Source organism: Octodon degus, unplaced genomic scaffold (genome assembly GCF_000260255.1).
Source record: "Octodon degus isolate 3935 unplaced genomic scaffold, OctDeg1.0 scaffold00060, whole genome shotgun sequence".
Lineage (NCBI taxonomy): Eukaryota > Metazoa > Chordata > Mammalia > Rodentia > Octodontidae > Octodon > Octodon degus.
In genome coordinates, this window is record NW_004524636.1 from 8980286 (window position 1) to 9001380 (window position 21095).

Below are 21095 nucleotides of genomic sequence, written 5' to 3' on the forward strand. Positions count from 1 at the left end.
TTTCAATTTTAATTTCAGGCATTCTGTTTAGCATTGCTCAGAAAAACAAAGGGATTAATTAAACATTTTTAAATAAATCATTTTCTCTTCTATTAGAAAAGATGATATCATTTTGAAAGGCTGAATATAAAACTTTTTATAACTGCCGAGGCATTATGGGATGAGGCACTAAAGATAAAAAGAGGCAGCCCACCCCAAACAGAAGTGTTTAAAAACATTCTGAAATGCCTTTGCCATCTTTGTTCTTTTTAAGGAGACTAATACATTCACATAAGCACAGAACTTAAAAAACAAAAATAAAAATAGTAAAACTTAGAAAAGACCAAGTTGGTCTTTATGCCTCCAAGAAATAATCATCTTTAAATATCTGTTCTAAGTTCTTCTTCGTGTTTGCAATCTTCATTTTAAGTGATATGCTTTTATTTCTTGATTTACCAACTTTAAATAATGTACAACGGCCTTTCAGGAAAATGCAAAATTTATCCTAATTGACTTTTTTCTCCATTGTTAGAACCAGTGAACTCTGTGCTTCTATTACTTGCTTGGCTTTTTTGTTGGCTGGCTTCATAATTATATGTGCTCATGTACTATGACTAAATTTCCCTTTATCTTCTGTCTGTCACCTTCGTAGGAATTCCCTAATCTTTACTGCAGCCAGTGCATGAGCTTCTCCTTACATAATGCGTCTCCTCCTCGCCCTTCCTAAGTCCTCCTTTCTGCCCCACATTCTGACGGCTCTACCACCACTATTCTGTTAGGTCTTAGAACATTTCAGTTCTGTACAGTGAGCATAACTTAGCCTCTCATGCGTGTCCCACGCTTTGACTTTAATCTTTTAAAATCAATGAGTTGGGTGTTCTGATTCTGTAAATAATACCCACCACAAAACCACGTGTGATGCTGAGCATTGAGAAGAGAAATATTCTCATGAAGAAAGCAATAAAAGAGAAACAAATTGAGTTGAAGATCTTTCCTTCAACACTTTCAAAATTTGCTCAAAATAATGTCCCATTGAAAGTGATTTTATATTTGGAGATAGATACAGATACAAATATAGATAGATACATGTATTTGTCTTTGTTATTCCAATAAATTATATGAACACTTTATTTTCATTTTTAATGTCCACGTAAATTATAACAGAAACAAGTGGTGGTATCTATGCTGCTACTGTCAGCCTAATAATAGGTTCAGCTACTTTCCAAATTAATACTATTTTTCAAATGATGTACTTTTATACTTTTTAGCTTTGATACTAAGGAAGAAATTCCATATTAGTGGCAGTGTTTCCTAAGTCCCTAGTCCTATTGCTCTTTGTGTACTATTTTGTAAGTGGCTATATTATTAATTCGATTGATGGAAAATATTTTCTGATACAGAAAAAGTACAGGGACAGGTGGTCTCACTGAATCTATACACACCTTGAAATGGTTTCGGTTTGTCCTTCATCCTTTATTAATTTTTTTGATTAATAAAGCCTTAGGCAGGAATCTATTTTCCTTGCAGTATTTGAAGACTTGTTGCATGGATTCCTACTATCAGGATTAGTTAACGAGAAGCCTCATGTTTATGCAATTTTTTATTTCTTATACTTTGACACTAAGTATGAGTATCTTTTCTCTCTTTTTCTCTGTGTGAAACTTCCTAAGATCCTCTCCAAGGAAAGCTGAAAATTCTAGAAAGAAAGACATACTCATATTGTGGTATGACTTACTGAGGAACGGTATTTACATAGTTATATTAACAGCCGAGTGACTAACAAAAACCTGTGGTACTGAGAGATTGGGGAGAAGAAAGGGAGCTTAATTAGCATCTGCCATACCAGGAAGCCAACTGATAGTCTACTTTACAATAATTGGCATATTGTGTCCGCATATTATTTGGAAGCCAAAATGAGATTAACCAAAGGAAAAACAAATATCATTAAAATAATTGCCCCTGGGAAATAGGATGCAAATGTAGATATGAACAGTTGCGTATCAAGAGGAGAACACTGCTTCGAAGAAAAATAGTACAAGGTAAAAAAATAAATAGTGCTACTTCGTGCATTGAAGACAATTTAACCTAGTGTGGATTGTTATAGAAGGCTTCTTTAAAATGCAGCACTTGATGGCTCAGCACTTGATAGCTCAGTGGTCTAAAGAGCTTGTACCAGTCCCACCCCCACGGTGGGCTGAGATAGCCACGAAAGAAAAAAAAAAAAAAAAAAAAAAGCAGCACTTCAGAAGGTTAGATATAAGATGATTTCGGGTAGAAGTAATAGTAAGTGCAAAGGTCCTCAGCCTGGGTGTGCTCAGTTGTTCTACAAACAACACAAAGACAATGTTATTGGAATAGAAAGCAATAGGAGAGTGCTGAGAAATGAGATTGGATAGGTGACCAGGAAAACAATGCTGTAAGGTAAGGGAAGAACCTACACATGTGACAGCAGCCACCAAGCATATTTCAGAGGGCGATGGGATCAGATTTGTCTTTGAAAAGTATGATTTTGGCAGTTACCAGGAAATTAAAGGATAGGAGATAAATTAGAAGAGTACTGCGGTAGCCCAAATGAAATCCAATAGTGAGCTAAATGAAGGCACTATCAATGGAAGTACGGAGGAGCAGTTGGATTTGGGAAATATTTTGAAAATAGAGCAAGGTTTGTTTAGGGATTAGATATGCACCGGATGAGCAAAAAATACTAAAGAAATATTAGAGTTTTTTTTACATCCTAAAGAAGTAGGAGGATGTAGTTGTTATTTACTATTTGGGGCAATAAAGGGAAGAGAGTCACTTGCTGCTAAAATGTCTGAATTCTGCTTTGGACACTTTACGTGAAACCTTCATATTTGCCAGATATTTATGTACAAATATTGAGTAGGAAAATGTATCCAGTGGTACATTGGTTCACGAACTCAATTTGTTACACAATTCTGGAGAAGATGGCCATGTCAGTGTCCCTGCAAGAAAGATGCCATTAACACCTAGATACCATTCACAGCCTTAGAATTAAATAAAATTATCAATAAACAAATATACAGAGGAAGAAAACTCTCGGGCCTGATCCCTTGGAGTTGGAAACATGAAGCAGAGCCAGCAACAGAGAACAACACTAGGATGTTTTGGATATACTACTTTGGAGGTAGGATGCTGGTGAGGTAGGTTGCTAGGTCATTCGGGTACCCAGGGTGGGCTTGAGTTTGTAATCTGCCTGCTCCAGCCTTCCAGAGAATGAGAATTATAAGTGTGCACCACCACACCTAGCTTAGTTAGTTTATTTATTTATTTATTTATTTATTTATTTGGTACTGGGGATCAAACTCAGGACCTTGTATGTGGCAGACAAGTGCTTATGCCACTGAGCTATCTCCCTGGCCCTAGCTTAGTTTATGAATCAGATATTTCAAAGATAGCGTGCCAGGGAAACAACATGATATTGAGTCTCTTTATGTTTCTTGCTCAATAGAGAGGCCTGGAATTCTGGGTCATCTAATACAGGGTTCAGAATAGAAAGTTTTCAGTACCTATTCAAACTCCATTACCAACTGGCTGTTTGGTGTCATAGCTTCATATACTTATTTATTAACTGGGAACTAAAAATAACAATCACGATTATACATACTGAAGAGAATTATTCCTAAATAAAATGGGATTGTGAGCCTGGCAATGTCTTGCAATATGTGCAGAGAAAATGTGAGCTTTAAATTGTTTTTTTCTCTTTGGCTTAGAAAGCAGTGCTTTCTGTCCTGGTAGAGAGTCAGGACAGTTTCCATGAACATATGGAGCTCCCAGGAGTCTTGTGTGGGACTCAGGGAAATGTCCAGTTTAACCTGCTGGGAACTACTATTTTGCTACTTCAATCCATCTGCTATGAAAATGAGAAGCCAACCAAAAGGTGAAAACAGAGGTGAGGGCACCTGCTAAAGAGAGCACTTGGAAATATGGAAGAAGCACAAAGTATGGAGTGAACCCACAAGTCAGTAAAGCGAGAAATTTCACAGGACACGACTGAGAGATGTCAGCGCAATCTGCTGTAGAACCAGAGCGTGCCTGACCCAGTCTGGTGCCTCTTAGCACCAGGAATCTTTCTGTCCACACCAAAGAAGAAGCACTGGATATCCCTGTTCCATTTCTAGCTCTATCCTGAGTCATCCACCTCAACCTTTGTCACCTCGACGCTTAAACCAGGTCTTACCCTGGTGGAATAACTTCCTGCTTGAAGCCTTGAAATATCCCTCTCAAGACCATTGGCTAGCATTGCCCTTCAGTTCTGACCTGTGGCTGACCCTATCAAGTATATTTTGAGTGCATTTTTTATCCTAATTCTTATATAAACTGTTAGGTATTGATTTATGAGCTCCTTTCTTAGTTATATTTTGCTTTCTCTTCCTTTGAATATGTTGCTTTTGCTTACTCAAGGTAAACAGCCTAGACTCCTCCCTTATAAGTGCCCCAAGCAAACTTACTACTCACCCAAAGAGTGCTTCATAAACTCATACAATAGTAAATGAAACCCTGAAGACTCTAATGAGGAAAGCACACAACACCTGCAGCGTACTGAGGGAGAGAATTCAATTAGCTGTAGAGGAGGAAGTGAGTCTGATAGCGCTGGATGAATGTGCACCCAACCTATGAGTGCGTATGAGCATAGAATCTGGGATTCAAATCTCAGTGTAACACTTACGGACACACCCTTAGTCAGATTATTTATCTGTTCTAACCATCTGTGTCCCACTTCATTTTACCTGTATCTCCCTACATTTCAGTGCCAAGGATATGGTGGGCACACGCATTAGATGTTGAACAAATGAACAGATTTATACAGAGTTTTAAAAGACCTAGAGTAACTGGACAATAGTTGGTGTCTAATAAAGAAATCAACTCTCCATATTAAAGGAAAGTTACATGTCATTTTCTAGAGAAATGAGGTCTCATCAAAATGACAGATTTATTTTATTTTATGTGTTTGGTACAGGGTCTTCCTATGCAGCTCAGACTTGTAGTGACCCTCCTGTGTTCAGCCTTCCCAGCACTGGGATTATAGGCATACACCACCACTCCCAGACTCAGTCGCTGGCTCAGTGCACTTGGAGGTGGGGCCAGGATGTGATGTGGTACCTGGAATCAAACCCCTGTCCCTGTGCTTGCCTAAGCAGGCACTAAGTCTGTTGAGCTATCTCATCAACCCAAAATAACAGATTACTTCATGTGAGACATGATTCTAAGCACTCAATAATTTCCTTGCAAGATATATATATATATATATATATCCATTTTTTCCTATGAAATTACCAAGATGGAGAGGTTATAGATGGTATAATATTCTTGAAAAATCTGCTGAAAGCCTTCTATGACCCATTTCAAATAGTCTTTTTGAATTTGACCCCCATTTCCTCCTCCCCTCTGTCCCTCATCACAAGCTTCCTCCCCCCAGCACCGCAGTAGTTTGGGCTTTAAAGAGGGCCCCGGATGCATCCTTGCATGAAAGTGAGCCAGTAATGTTGGTGTACTAATGATCAGCAGTGTTGAAAGGTCAAGGCTCCAATGGCTAGGTAATCTTCTGGTTTGCAATAGCTCCATCTTGAAGCTCTAAATTGTAATCAGCAATGTGTTACTTAACATTCTGGGCTTGTAGTCTTACTGTTTTCTCAACTTGGCAAACCAGAAACAAAAACTGACAGTCCTGATTTTACTTCTTTCAAGGTATATCCTTCTCTCAGATGCTTCAGAGATGAAGGATAATTTGGGATTTTAGACCTAGACCATTTAAGATTTTGCAAGATGCTACACTTCATTATGGGATAATTGGGGTAAAGTCTGGGGCAAGAACTGGGAGAGGACATAAAGAGGGAGAGAGGTAAACAATGTGGCAAGAAAGCTAAGAAACCCAAAAGAAAAAGGAGATAATCTACCAAACTGTTATCAGTGCTTTTGCCTATCCCTGTGTCCTCACAAAGGTTTGAATTTTTCTCAGAGGGTACCAAACATGTACTAGAGAAGATGTTTGGAGAAAGCATTTCTGAATTGAGCTAGTTGTGTACCTTTTTGGAAAGATCATATGGCCTTTTATGCAACTGTGTCTTGTTGTCTTTGGTGAAAATGCAATTATTAAGCCAACCATGAATCTTGAGATTTACTTGAGAGATTCACGCTGGAGCTATTGCAACCCAGAACACCATGGGGCCTGGCATACCAGGAAAAGCTTTCAGAGATTGATTTAACATAGCTTGAGAATCCACACAGCAGAGCAAGTAATTTTCTCCTTACTCATCAAATGAGCTGCTAAGCATTGGTTACTCTATGTGGTTTTAGATTCTGTGTAGAAATAACTCACAAGCAGCTGAAGCATTTTAGAGCAAATTTTTGATTTCTTCTTTTTCTGAGAGATTCAGACCTGTGTAAACCCTGAGTAACACAAAATCTGCTGGTTCCTTCCTGGTAAGGATGACTAAGGGGTTTTGCTTTGATTTGCTGTTTTGTTTGGTTTTGTTTTATTTTAATCAAGCAATGAGAACCCTGTAGGTGACAATCTTATTATCATATTCTAAATACATTTAGGGTTATCTGGTCTTAACAGACATATATTCATCCAATGTTTTTCTAGTTAGACTCTACTACATTTCCCAAAGCATGAAGGAACAGCAGTTTTTTCTAAAGGAGCACAGGCAAGAGGAAATACTGTCTTCTAAACCTGGAGGACAGGTGGCATTGTTGGGGGTGGCTTGGATCACTCTGCCTCTCTCCTCTCATTCATAGTGTGTCAAGATGTCAGTGTGGGGTACCAGCAGCTGAAAACTCAGAATACAGAGCCTGTCCTTCCTCCCCTGTGACTGCCGCATTGCTTGTGGCTGCAGGATGAGGCTCTGACGTAGTTACTTTTTTTTTTTAATCTGGAAAATCCCCCGCCTCCTCCATTTTTTCACAAAACTTCCTGCCTAAATGATTTCTAGTCTGAGGGTCAGACACATTTTTCATTTCTTCCCACTGCTGCGTTTTCCCCCCTCCAGTCTCTTTCCAAGCTTCTGTAAACTGCCTTTTTAATTTATTAATGTTGTCGGATTTTGGGAAACAATTCTGACTATAAAGAACTTTGCAGCACCGTTACATTCTCCCCATCCCCACAACCCATTCCAGCTTGCTCTATAATGCAAGTAAGATCACAGTGGAGGAAGGAGATTACAGTGACGTATCTAAGAACCATTCAGATTTTCTTCTTTATTGCATAGGAATCTTACATGCTTAATGAATATTTGAGTAAACAAACTTCACTCTCATTTTAGGAATCCAGCTTCAATAAACTCCAATGCTATCTTCAAATTATTTTGGCAAATATTAATATTTTAAAATACCGCTTGGGTCAGAGAGTCTTTAAGAAACAATACTTCCACTGATTCCAATTAAAAGCATTATTTATTAAATTCTAACAGCTCTATCCCAACCACTGTCCCTTTACAGCTCTTCTTTCTCTGCTCCTTCCTCTCATAACCGCATGCAATTAAAAGCTTTTAAGGTTGGCTCAAAGGCCAAGGAGGTGTGTGTGTGTGTGTGTGTGTGTGTGTGTGTGTGTGTGTGTGTTGGAGACAAGGATTTTCCATCTCCCAAAAGAGGCCATCAAATTTTAAGACTGCGAGGCACGACTTCTAATCGCATCCTCCGCGGAAAAGTACAAACAGTTCCTCCGCCGAGGTCCCCCACCTCCCACGCGCCCGCGCCCTCCCCGCCGAGCCGCGCGACAGCCTCCCCAGCACCTGTGAATCACCGCGGAGAGGCCGGCGCGCCGCGCTATTTGCATATCGCCGCTGCTGCGGCCGCCTCCCAACCTCCCTGGGGGCCCAACGCCGTGAAGGTACAGCGTCGCGGCCTTAGCATTCTGGTTTCTCGGGTCTCCTGTGAGCCGCACGGGCAGCCTTCCCCACAGTGCCCTGATCTGTGCATCCCGGCATTCGAAGCCTCCACACGCGCCCCGGGTGTCTGGACAGGCCCGGAAGGGGACGCGCCTCTGCAGACAAATCCTAAACTAGTCTACACCAACCCCAGGCCACGCCTGCAAAGCAGCCGAAAACAGACTCGTACTTTGCTGTCGAAAGCAAACAGTTCTCAACTCTAACCTTTGAGCCCACTCAAATCCAGGCTGGTGGCGGTCACTGCGCTCCCCTTCGCCTCGCCCCGACTCATTTGCGATCTCTCCTTGATAATCGCTCTGACGTACTTTAAAATAAAGTACGCGAGGCTCTCTACCCCGCAGTGACCACATTCATGCAAACTCTGAACTCTGGTGTTATTCAGATGAATAACTCACCTAGTTTGCCCGCATAAGGAGCTGGTGAGGGGGACAGGAGCGCCCCTTCGGACGCTCCTTTTTGGGGGGCAAATCGCAGCTGAAATCTACCCCTACCCCTCCACTAACACCTTCCACTCCTCTGCCTGTCTCTCGGGTCCTGTGACTAAACTGAGGACAACTCAGCAGGGGAAAAATTTTAATATACATACACACACACCCAAGCACATATATATAGTTGCAATATTAATGTGCATGCATATACACATGTATACACACATGCATGCGGATTATGTATACACACATACACACACGCACACCCACAAAACAACAGCCGTCATCAGGAAAGCAGTCATAAGAAAAATGTGCTTGCCCAAAAACAAATGTTAAAATGGAGTCGCTGCCCGTTTCGGGTGTTTATAAAAGATTAAAATACAAAGGGTTGCAGCTAAACGCAGAGGGAGCTGAGTCAAGCTCTCAGCACCTCCAGGCTCCTCCCCCCGCCCCCATCCCTCCCTTTTCCCCTCCCCCCGCCCTCCCCCAACGCACTTCCTCCCCGCCCCTAGAGGAGACGGCTATTAAAAGCTGCTGACGTCAAAAGGGCCGGCCATCTTTGATGAGGGCAGAGCTCACGTTGCATTGAAGACGAAACCTCGGAGAGGTCAGGCGCTGTCTTTGCTTCCCTCTCTGCTCTGTAGTCCGGCACATTAACTGCAGGGACCCAGTGAACACCACCCTCCGGAGAAGAAACCAAGGTAAGGAGCCCCCTTCCCAGATGGTGATTCCCGATCTGGATGGCTGCATAACCAGAAGGGACCGCAGCTGAGCACAGCACCTGAGCTTGGGCAAAGACAAGTGTTCGTGCACTTAGGGTGCGGTATTCCGTGTGTGCACGTCTGGCTAGACTCTCGCCTGGCGCTTTCGAAAAGTGTTTTTGAGGTGAGCTGCTTGGGGAAGGGATGAATGGGGACACTGCAGAGGGAGCGATAGGAAAGAAGAGCAAGGATACGTACGGAATAATAACTTACTCTTTTAAAACAGCGGTGGGACTCTCTTCCATCTTGCAATGCAGTTTTCACAGATGTTTAGGTTGTTAGCGTCCCCCCACCCCGCCGTAGAGCAAAATAACAAAAACAAAAGCAAATAGAAATCCTCCTGTCGTCCCAATCCTATTATTAGGACTGTTGTTAAGGCGCTATCATCCAAGGAAGAATTAAGGAGCAGGCAGGGTGTGGGCGCTGGGGAGGCGAGAGGAGAAGGGGGGAGTTCCCGCCCGGGGCGGGCTAGCTGAGCTGCAGCGGTAACAGCAACCTCCATGGCCCATGGACTTGATTTATGCTTCCTGCTTCTCGTCAACTACCGGCTGACGGGAGGCGAGCGGGTCGTGCTGGGTGGGAGGGCTGCTGCGGGTGGGCTGGTCTCCCGGACTGCGGCTGCAGCGGCTCAGAACCCTGGACAGCAACGCCTGGGGCTCGCTGTGACCGCGACCTTTCAGCACCGCGGACAGCGGTCGGGCTGCTGCGCTGCACCTACCTGCGGCAGAGATCCTCGGCCAGGACTCGATGAATGTGCCAGGGCTGGAGGCCAAACTGTCCCTCTGAGGCCACGGGCTTACAGAGACGCTTAAAACAGCAGATATAGTAGGTTAAAAGAAAAATCCTGTCCTCTGGGACTTCCTTTCAGACTATTGCTTACCCTCCCCCCTCTTCATCTCCTGGGTAGCTTAAAGAAAACAAAAAGGTATATTTATCAAAATCTGTGTTGCCGCTGCTCTTCCTTTTAGGTAAGGAAGAAATACATTTTTAAATATATACATTTATCCTCAAGTGCGTTGTCAAGGTTGTTTTTAACACCAAGTAGTTCTGTCTATAGATCTAGGCTTGTGTACAGTACATAAGAAAACGCCAACATTACAGACATGGTGAGCCTTCCAAAATATTTCTATTTTATAAAAAATTGGCGTTGTATGAGCTAAGTAGAATCAACTTTGAGACTAAACCTCTCCCTTCTCTTTCTCTTGATAATTAGGTATGAACACAAACATACACCCACACAAATACATCTCAGAGAAATATTGCAGGTCCTATGATATGTATTTAACCTCTTTGGCTATGGTTTCAGAGTTAAGGGAAGTGTTTCCCATATGTATCACTTATGGAAGGCTGATAGTTTTGGATTTTGATAACATCATTACTGGTCTTCCTTAGGTGAGTCCAAATGTGCCCTTCAAGGTAATGCAGGGGAAGGACATGGTGTTAGACTAAAACTGGATTCTGACCTAAAGGTCTACTGCAATTTCTATTGCAGCACTGCGGGACTTTGCTGAAGCAGGGATAAGTACTTTAACCATTTTCTACTCTGAGGCATGGATCTTAGGACTAAACAAAAAATAATCGCAGAGATATATATTGCTGCTTGATAGAGATCTTTAAATCTCCATAAATATCAAGGATCAAAATTGCACTACTTGGGTAGTTCTTAAAGAAGAGTAACAATGCCACACATAAGGATATGTACAACACATTGAAGAAATGATATCACATCCCCTTAAAAGACCCAAAATAAAATCTTCTATTGTGTTTAATTAGTCATAACTATATCTACTGCATATTACAGTGATATTAAAATTCTCTGTCCTCATACAGAAGGTGATTTTGTTCCCAGCCATTTATTAATTGCCTAATGTTTTTCTTTTTATGCATAGCCATGTGTGATTGTGGACAGATATAAAATTATTTGGGTGGAAATTTATTCAAGAATGTATAACTGTGTAGAAGAAGTTTATAACTCTGCAATCTTCAGAAAAAATAAATAACTGTGCCTTAGTGGTGGAAAGAGGGGAGAAAGTAAGGGCAGAAGTCTCTAAAAATGCTTGAACAGCTTGCTATATGTCCAGACAGTTCTCTGCGTAGTTGCGTCAGATAAAAAGCCTAAGGCTGCCAGAATTCTGTGCTTGGACATTAGTAATTACATCTGGGTTTGTTTGCTAGTGGGAGAGCAGGCCTGTGGGGGAGGGAGGTGGAGGACTGCAGTGGTGCTGGCAAAGGATACAGGGCTGGAAGAGGCAATTGCACAATTATAGAGCTAATTCTAGAATATCTTACTAAGAAATTAAAGATAAACACAATTGGATTTATTATTTAATCATTGACAAGCTTCAGGGGGAAGACAGGAGATTTTTTAAAATTTTAAGTTGGAATTTTACAAACCCAGGGTGATACAGTGAAAGAGACAGGATCGGGTAGACATAGAAATAAATAAGCCAGGAAACATTTATGTGGACCTCCGATTGAACCTGCCTGTCTGTCCATTTGCCTTTTCTACACTACCATTGGTATTCAGACTGCAAAACAATGTACAGTCTTCATAAACTACCCTTAGTAGGAAAATTCCACGATTTTATTTTTACTTCGTTAAATGTACCCAGACTCAAAACAGACTGCCCTTAAATTATGTGGTTAAAAGATATCTCAGAACTCTAAATGTCTATCCAAATGTGAGGATTATCAACTGAAACACGGCTGTTCAAGTGAGACAGGTAGCTGCGTAGCAACTTGCCTTCGGCAGAATGTGTAGGGTTTGACCATTAACAGAAACATGAAAAATAATTTGAGAAAGGAGATAAAGAGGAGGAAATAGATAAATCAGCTTTTTTGGTAATTCACTATCAATAAAATATGTTTCTCACATTAGAGGACCATTTTACAATTCTAGAAAAACAGGAAAATTCATGTTTTCAGCCTCAGCATAGGATACATTTTTGCAGTGTCATCCCCTGTCAGCAGGGACCAGCTGAAGAGGAAGATATTGATCAGGCCGTAACTACCAGCATCGCAGATGAACTCCGTTAGGGTATAAAGTCTAGAAATAAGCTCAATATATAGCAATCATGATAGAAATAACAAAGCTTAGCAAATAGCTCCAGAATGAAAATGCAACAAAATAGTGGAAAAAAATTAGGTAGATGTATGTAATTAATTTCCAAGGGAAGACAACCAATAATAGGAATATGATTTTAGAAGAGAGAAATATTAAAGTGAGCTCAAATCATCTGAGAGAAGAGGTAGGACCTGACCTGATCTGACTTTGGAAGTTGAATAGAGATTGGGAAGGTGTGCCAAGAAAATGTTACAGTAAGTATAGGCAGAAGTTCAAGTGAGGCAGGCCTGAGCTTGAAGTGGTCAGCAAACCTTAAAAATATCCCTCCATTTGGATAAGGTGGGAACCTTGTGTAGAAGAATATGGTAAAAAACAAACAAACAAACAAACAAACAAAAAAACAAAAAACAAAAAAAACCTGATGCCTTCTACAAAAGGCTTTGAATGCCAAGCTGAAAATTGGGTGTTTTATCTTCTAAAGTCACTTCTGAGCAGAAACTAATATAACAAAGTAAACAAGTCATTTTTAATATCCAGTATTTGCTATTGGCAGAGGGATTTAATTTGCGTTCTTCCAAAACCAGAGAAAAGCAAAATAGTCACCTAAAAGATGATTAATTTTTTTTAAAAATCAGTCTTCATTTAATTAGCTTGTAAGATCACAGTTTAGGAAATACATACATACATGATCATACAAGTCCTTCCCCAAAGAAAGTTGTGAGTTTCAGGTTTCTGTTGAGGACTAGGCTGAAGTGTTTGAGAGGAGCACCTGCCAGGGAAATTAAAAAGCAGGTCAGGAATTTGGTGATGAGAGGTCCCGGCAGGTGTACTTGAGTGGCAATCCTCAGGTATGACTCCTTCCTACACTCTCTGGGTGTGCTGCATTGCCATAGACATTGACAGGAGGGGTGAGAAGAGATTTCAGTTCTGGGAGGCTTCAGGCTGCAGAACAAATAGGACCTGGCAAATAAAACCACGTGATTAAGAATGAGGTGGGGAGTATGATTTTGTGAAGTTGGGTTGTGAAGAGATGGAAAGCATATCAAATTTCTTTCTCTAATATTGTTGCTGAATTCCTGGTTGTCTTTGCTCCAGGCTACTGTGAGGTCTGAATTATATACATTTGCTTTCTAACCTTGTGCTTACTACCCTCAGAACAAAGCTTCTAAATCCAAATGCTGACAGATCTCCAAAGCAAAACAGCCAGTGGCTTTGTGTAGAAGAAGGACAGCAGATTTTGTTAGTGTTTCATCCTGGCTAGGAAGTATCAAGAGACTCATTTTTTTCTCCACCAAAACATTGCCGGGAGAAATATATTGTACTGTAATTCTTTTATTTACCCCTGACTACCTGGGAAAAATTTGGAAGTAGTGACATTTCATACATTAAGAGGAAGTCTGGCTAGTTGTTGATTAAACAGCCCCAAAGGCCTTTCTCAAGTAAGAGAAAGGAAAAAATTAGAGGTAATATTGAAGAAGCAGTATGTAGTAAATGGAGGAAGAGTTTAAAGGAATTTAAGTTAAAAAATTAGTCTTACAAGGAAAAAAGAGACTTCAGAGAAATTTCCAGAGAACTTCCATGACACTGAGGTCTTCAGAATTGTTATTGTTGCCATAATAATTTCTGTTCTTTCTGCATAAGATTTCCAGCACTTTGTGCAATATAAAACTGATCAATCTCTGATTTCTAAGTAAATGATGCAAACCATGGTCCTATGTGTTCAGATAGTATGTAAAAAAAACATCTAGTGAGCCATAAATCTGATTTAGGACAGAGATCTAAAGCAGTGATTGATCAGAATAAGCCTATAGGGGAAAGAGTGGGCCACTCATTGTAAAGATGTTCACCTATACTAACTCCGTAAGTGCTTATAGCAACCTTATAGTAGGTTGTTATGGGATATACTACTGCTGTTTCCATTTTACAGATAAGGGAACTGAGGCAGAGTCAAGAGACAAGCTAAGTAGTTTGTCACAGAAACACAGCGAGGATCTAAATGCAATCGGTTTGGCTGCAGAGACTGAGTTATAACTACATAGTATGCTACCCCTTGCATTATCTACCTTTTTCTAGTGGCCAAATGTGACAAGACATCGTACATGACCTTTTATGATGTCTTTTTCTCCTCATTCAGGCTGCAGGATATGATGCTAAGGAAGCTGGTCAGGAACCCAGTGCCATCCCTGAAAGCTAGAATGTGTAATTTCCTGTTTGGGAAGCTTAGCCTTTAAATAACTCACCCAAACACTGGTGAACTCAGTTTCTTCATCTGCAGGCTGACAGAAGGGGACTCACGTTGGTCAGTATTTCTCCCTTCAGAAGCTGATGAAATCAGCACTGCGAACCCGACAGTGCTTCTAAATCTGGCAGCTGATGGCCTCCGCTCACACTGTTTAGGAATGCTTCTGTTGCCAAGCCACCCCCTCCAGTGTAAGATTAATGCCTCTCTGCCTCTCTCATCCTCAATCTTTTATTTTCCTTCATTTTTTTTTTACATTATCTTTCTTAAGCTATTCCAGTCAGACAAGAAATCCTGGCTTTTTCCTCAAAGCCCTATTCTGAGTCATCACGGCAGTGGGTATCTCCCATCTTTCCTGATCAGATTTTAGCTGCCTGGTACATACCACCTCCTACAGCCTACCTAAACTTTTTGAAATTCTTTTTTAACCTAATTAAACGTTTTTTAAAAGTCCTTTCTGGGCTCTTTTCTGATCATCTCTAATGTTTTAGTTAAAGCAGTAGATAAGCTGCTGTTTCTTCACTCCTCCTTTCTTCCCCTGGCATTTAAAAGGGGGAAGTGGAAGCTTGCATAGAATCTGTGAGCTGTTAAAGTACTAAACAAGTACAATTTCTGTATGACTAGAGTCACGTAATAGAACTAGCTCAGAAGCTAATCATACAGGGCTGGAGGGGGTGTGCCTCTGCGGTACAGCACTTGCCTAGCGTTTGTGAGGCCCTGGGCCCCATCAGCAGGCAGCACAGAAAAACAGAAATCATATATCCCAGAAAAGATGTGGTCACCTTTACATCACAGGCTACTGCAGATTTCAGCATCTCTCCACCAAGGCAAAAAATTGTATCATAAGAGGAGATCTCAACTGATTTTCTTGTTGCTCATTCACAAATGTTAAGAGACTAACTAACTGATGAGAATAAATCTGTGTCCCTGAAAAGAGATGGAGAAGAATCTTGTCGAAGTTTTCTCATTTCCTTTTAACTGCTTAATAGTGATTGCAGAGAAAGTTGAAGTGAATTATAACGCTGTCTCAAGCTTGCCGCTGCATGACAGCTGTGCTGGGTTTATGGTTTGCTCTTTCATCAGAGAAAAATATATTTGATCCTCTTTTCTGTTGTTGTTATGGTTGGCTTGATTTGGTTCATGTTACCCAAAGATGTCTAATTCTGAAGTCTTATATGGAGGCCATTTGTGCTATTTGCTGGCTGCCGGGCCGTGTCTTCCAGAGCAGTCCATTTTTATACTGAAAGAGTAGGATTGTTTTCCTCCCAACTGACAAGTTCCACACAATGACCATCTGGTTCCAGCCACCCCATCACTTCCTTTATTCAGAAACACTAGTTACAGATTTTTGAACTTGGGAGATGGCTTTCTGTTCCTGCAGGCTTGAATCAGTGGTGGCTGTGCTTTAGTGGGAATAGCATGAAGGCAAATGAAAGCCTCTGCGGTGCCCCCCTGAGGCCAGAGTTCAGCCCTGCACTCCTGCCTCATCCTGCATAAGAGAATTTGCTCTGCTGAGCCGGGGACACCAGCGAGCTGGCCAGAGTGCCCTTTCATGGACAGTCTCAGGCCAGGTTGTTCATGTCCTTTATTTATAGTCATCCTTTGGGCAGTTTCAAAGAACAATGACTGGAAAGTTACAAAACAGCGGATTTCTAAAGTTTCCCTCTAGTTAGCCAAGGTTGTTCTAATGGCTAGCTGTAGGCAGATCACACTTAGAGAAAGAAAGAAATGCCTGCTAGGAAGAAAACTGGCAAATCATTTCCCTAGGCAGTCGTCTTGTTGGATGTATTTGTATCATAATAGGAAAGTCCATTATAACCTCAACTTCACCAGGAAATTTTACTAGAAATCAAAAAATGTCTCAGATTTATGTTTGGAAAATTGCTAAATGTAACCAGGTTTCTCAATTTCAAGATCACTGACTATCTCCTGAAACATAATCAGCTGTCATTATGACACTTAATTAAATGATTAACTCAACAGATATTTATTGAGCATCTACCATCTAGCAGGAAAGCAATATATTGGTTCTGAGGATATAGCAGTGAATAAAATAGGCTTGCTCCTGCCTTGAGTGTATTATACAGAGCATCCACTTCGGGACATTATTTTAAAAGATACATTTCAAATAGGTTCCCTTTGGAATCTAACACATTAACCCCATTTACAAAAGACTTTAGTTCTCAATCCAATGTATGTCATTGATTGAGGCTTTCTGAGTGGTTAATGTTCATAGAAATATTACTGCATCAGAAATAAATACTTAGGGAAAGCCAGTCTCAGCCATCAAGGAACTAAATAAATATCTAAAATATGCTTTTGTATAAATTTGTCTTTCTTTACATGGCAATCAATAGAATGTCACAAAATGTTCCTTAAATACATGCATATATCAGTATCCCACTCTACTGGGACTTCTTATACAGACATTTTCTACTACTCAGGGGAAGAGTCAAGCTTCAAGAAATACAATATCTCCTAAGGGCCAGTCAAATAGCTCAGTGTACTAAAGCACCTGCTTAGGCAGACGTAGCAGCTGGGGTTCTCTCACCAGCACCATGCTGGCCCCGCCCCTGGAGCACACTGAGACTGGGTGTCGTGGCGTGCACCTTGAATCCCAGCTCTTGGGAGGATGAACAAAGGCAGATCACTATAAGTCCAATCTACGTAGTGAGACCCTGTAGACCCTGAAGACCTTGTACTAAATGCAAAAAAGAAATAAAGACAGACAGACAGACAGACAGACAGACAGACAGACAATACCTCCTAGACCAGGACTATAAAAACTCAGAGAAAGGACACTAAATACATAGTAATCAACTCTGAAATTCCTAGTAACACAAAAGCAAGTTCACTGAACAACAAAAGGCAGTATGATTGCAAGCCACTCTACTTTTCTCATCTCAAAACTCCTTTTTATTAATCACTGTTCACAGATTCAGGATCACATAGAAGAATGACTTAGTCCCCTAATCCCACTTTTAGAAATTGACCTCTTATAAATTAGCAATGTTCCTGTCTCCCTTGTAAGGTTTATCCCTTTGCTATTTATACATTTCTCTTCCTTAGTAAACTATGAAATTCTTTGAAAGCAAAGAAAATATTTTACTCATCTTTGAATCCTCAGTACCTATAAGTGTGCCTATCATGCACCAGGTATGTAGGAAATGAATGAATGACCAGAGAACAGATTCCCCTGCAGAGAAAAAATTCTATATACCATGTAATTAATTCCACCTTCAATTGATCATAAGTTTTCGTCAGAACTGTGCAGGTGTTGTGCAATAAGTAGAGTAACACAAAATGTTGAAATTAAATTATGTCCAAAAAGATATAGCCCAAATAGTTATCAAACCATGGCAAGTAATTTATCATTTTGGCCTGCTGGGTTTTTTAAAATTCATGTATGAATCAGGTAAAAATGCTAATGAAAGATCAGAGAATTCTTAAGAAAAGCATTGCTAAAAACATATATATTCAGAGATTTAAAACCATTACCTAAAGCCAAGCTGCTTAGCATACAGAAAATATACAGTTAAAACTTGCTAGAATCAAAGGATATTTTTGATGCCACTACCTATATGAGCATTGCAGCTTATAATCACTAGGATCACAGGTGTGTGGCTTTGCACAGCTCTTGTTTTCAAGGTGACATATTTCCTGCAGTTCTGCCCAGCCCAGAATGATGTACAAAAGCTCTCCATGTTGGTTTGGCTTCCTAAAAAGTGTCTTGCCAGGAAAGAAAACTAAACCTTAGCATAATTTGACAAGGCAGTTTCATTTATCTTTTGGAAAAAGCAATTGCCAACTGAGCATTGAATTTTGTATTTCTTTGTCCCCCACTTCCTTTCATGAAACAAGTCTAAAATTATCCATTAGTCATTCTGAGCTCTATTTTCTCCAGTGTTATAATGAAGATATCACTTAAAGACCCAAAAGAAAAAGTAATTAATTGACTGAACACCTGCTGCATGCCACACTAGACCCTTGGAATATATTCTTGTGTAATTTTATGGAAATTTTTAAAGTTTGGAATTCTCCTTTCTCTAATTGCAAAGTCCATATTTCCCCTCACCAATGAGTTTCCCCATGAGTTTATACATAATCCGTTGAGATCCTCCAATAGCAAGCAAGCTCCCAGGAGCAAACCATGAGCCAGCAACTTCCAAAGAGCTTGGTACTCTGGGCTAAAAAGTCAGGTGGTATATGGTGCTATAAGTGACCAGGGAAAACAGAATGCCCAGGTGAGCTCGTGGAGCACTCGACTGAGAATCAACTTGGTAATGCATCAGCTCTTCCATTTTAGTGGTGTGACTCTGACCAGACAATTTATCTAACCAGAAATGAACTTCAGCTTTTACATCTATAGAAAGCATCGATAACTACCATGATTATGCCAGAGGTTGTTATGAAATCTAAAGGAGCTGAGGCTTGCTTTCAATGTTACCTCCTCCACCTCGAGAGAGAGAGAGAGAGGGAGGGACAGTTGTTATACTCTACTAGCTACTCCTTGGTAAGCCAAATTTCCAGTGTTCTTTTTTATTTTTATTTTTATTTTTAAAAGAGACTACAAAATAGTATGAAAACAGAAAAATTACAAATGATACAGAATTTCAGTAAGCAAAATAACATGAATTTGTTGTATTGCATAGTGTTGTCTTCAAATTAATAGTTCCTGTTACCAGATATGTGCATGCAAAATAAAGGACAAAGGAAAAAATATATATATTAAATTAAGAAAATATATATATATATTAAATTAAGAAGAAGAGCTATTAAGATAGCTCAGTGGACTAAGTGCCTGCTTAGGCAAGTGTCGGGTCCCGGGTTCGATCCCGTGCATCACATGCTGCTCCAGCCCTGCCCCTGAGCAAGGTGAGCTGGCCTCTGAGACTGGCAGTGGTGACACACACCTGTAATCCCAGTACTGAGGAGGCTGAAAATAGGAGGATCACTATGAGTCCAAGCTGCATAGTGAGATGCTGTAAATACATAAAAAAGCAAAAGAAATTAAGAAGAGAAAAAGGTCAAAGAATTGAAAAAAAAAAAAAGGGGGGGAGACAAAACATCACATTGTCTCCTTAGTGTGAGAACCTGAAAGAGAAAATAAAATACAGTGTTCCTGATTACAGGTTATCTGAAGGTTATATGCTTCTTTTCCTCTTTATTATGTCATTTGCTTATAGAAACAACAGGTCTTGGTATCATATTATTTTTTAGTTTGAAAAGCATGTCTGATAAATTGAGAAATGTGTAAGCTGTTTGATTTTTCTATGGGGGAAAGATTTTTAAATGCCTTTGATTAACATCTCTGTTTTGAAGCGGCCTCATGATTTTCAGGATAATGCTTGGGTATCTCAAGAGACCCAGTTGTCATTTAACTTAATACTAGTCCTCTCTTGCTTAATACATTGGATTTAAAGGCCCTTGATGAGTTAAAAGAGATGATATCAGCAATTTCTTGCTATTTTTTAGTTTATGGAAAGGAGATCTGCTGCAAGCTATTTAGTGAGCCATTACTGAAACCACATCTGTTAGCTTCATCTTGTATGCAGCTTGTGTTAAGGGTTTTTGGTCTTGTTGCATGCCTAGGGGAGAAGGGTAGGTTCCTTATCAAATATTTGGGTGTATGTGTGTGTGTGTGTGTGTGTGTGTGTGTGTTCGTGTGTCTTATGTACACACAATAAGTAAGCAAAGAGGTGCAAACCCAAACTCTTTAGCCAGGCTTTGTATAAGATTCCTGCATGTACCACCTTACTGTCAAAACTTTTAGTCTTATTCATAAACCAATAAATTAAAGCTTGCCTAGGTGAGTCACATGAATGATAAAATGTGTACTCTAAAGCTACATTTATAGACTGATTCCCCTTCAGAGTTAGTAAAGTTTCCAAAGAAACCTATGCAGCAGTGCTCTCAAATTCTTCTTTGGGGAGAATTCCTCAAACTCTAGCCTATAAGATAAAAGATCTTTCTGGGAAAAGTTTTTGAAGCCCATACTATCTTGTGTATCTACAATGTGCTAATTATTATAATCCAGTCTATTGTAGCTAGTTTCATTTTCGTTGTTGTTGCTTGACATTTTATTACTTTTGAGACAGGGTCTCACTAAATGGTTCAGGTGAACTCATGATCCTCCCACTTCAGCATTCTGGGTGCTGGGATTCCCTGTAGGCACCAAGCCAGGCTCTATATCTAGTTTTATATTTAATTTCTACAGAAATCTCCTACATGGTGAATGTTTCCTCACTTGACTCAAGAGAGGCTTCTATGTGTTCAAGGTCATGTCAAAGAATAAGGTGCTAAGTACTACCCTTTCCCAGGAACGAACTGAAACATTGATAAAGGTTAGTTACTAAAATATCAGGCATGTTGTTAAAGCTGAATTTGAAAAAGGTAGAAAATTACAGTCATCAGCCAGAATCACACTGGACTTCCTGACTCCTTTTTTGTCTGACTACAAGGCAAGTTATTGGAACCTAGGAAGACCAAGGATGTAGAAATATACATAGTCGTATGGGAGAGCTAGTCTTCGGCCTCACCCTCCAAATGGGTAGAACCTCATTGTGCCTGCTTGCAGTGCAGAGGAGCAGAACATGTGAGCTTGCTCTGGGCAGGTGGAAACTAGAGAAAAGACCCAGCAGGAGACTGAGCAATGCTTGCTCTGGAAGCAATCTGCTTACAAATGCCTCCATATTGGCTTCCTCCCCAGAAACCAGG

At 40.4% G+C, this 21095-nt stretch overlaps 1 protein-coding gene across 2 annotated transcripts in view; it reads left to right on the forward strand.

The window, feature by feature from the left end:
- The first annotated feature begins 8888 nt into the window (after window positions 1–8888).
- Window positions 8889–21095, forward strand: part of Snap25 (synaptosome associated protein 25) — an 87530-nt gene continuing 75323 nt past the window's right edge. For both annotated transcript variants that reach the window (XM_004634300.2, XM_004634301.2), the window contains exon 1: window positions 8889–9015. The gene's annotated coding sequence lies outside the window, so the exon portion shown is untranslated. The remainder of the gene's footprint in view (window positions 9016–21095) is intronic.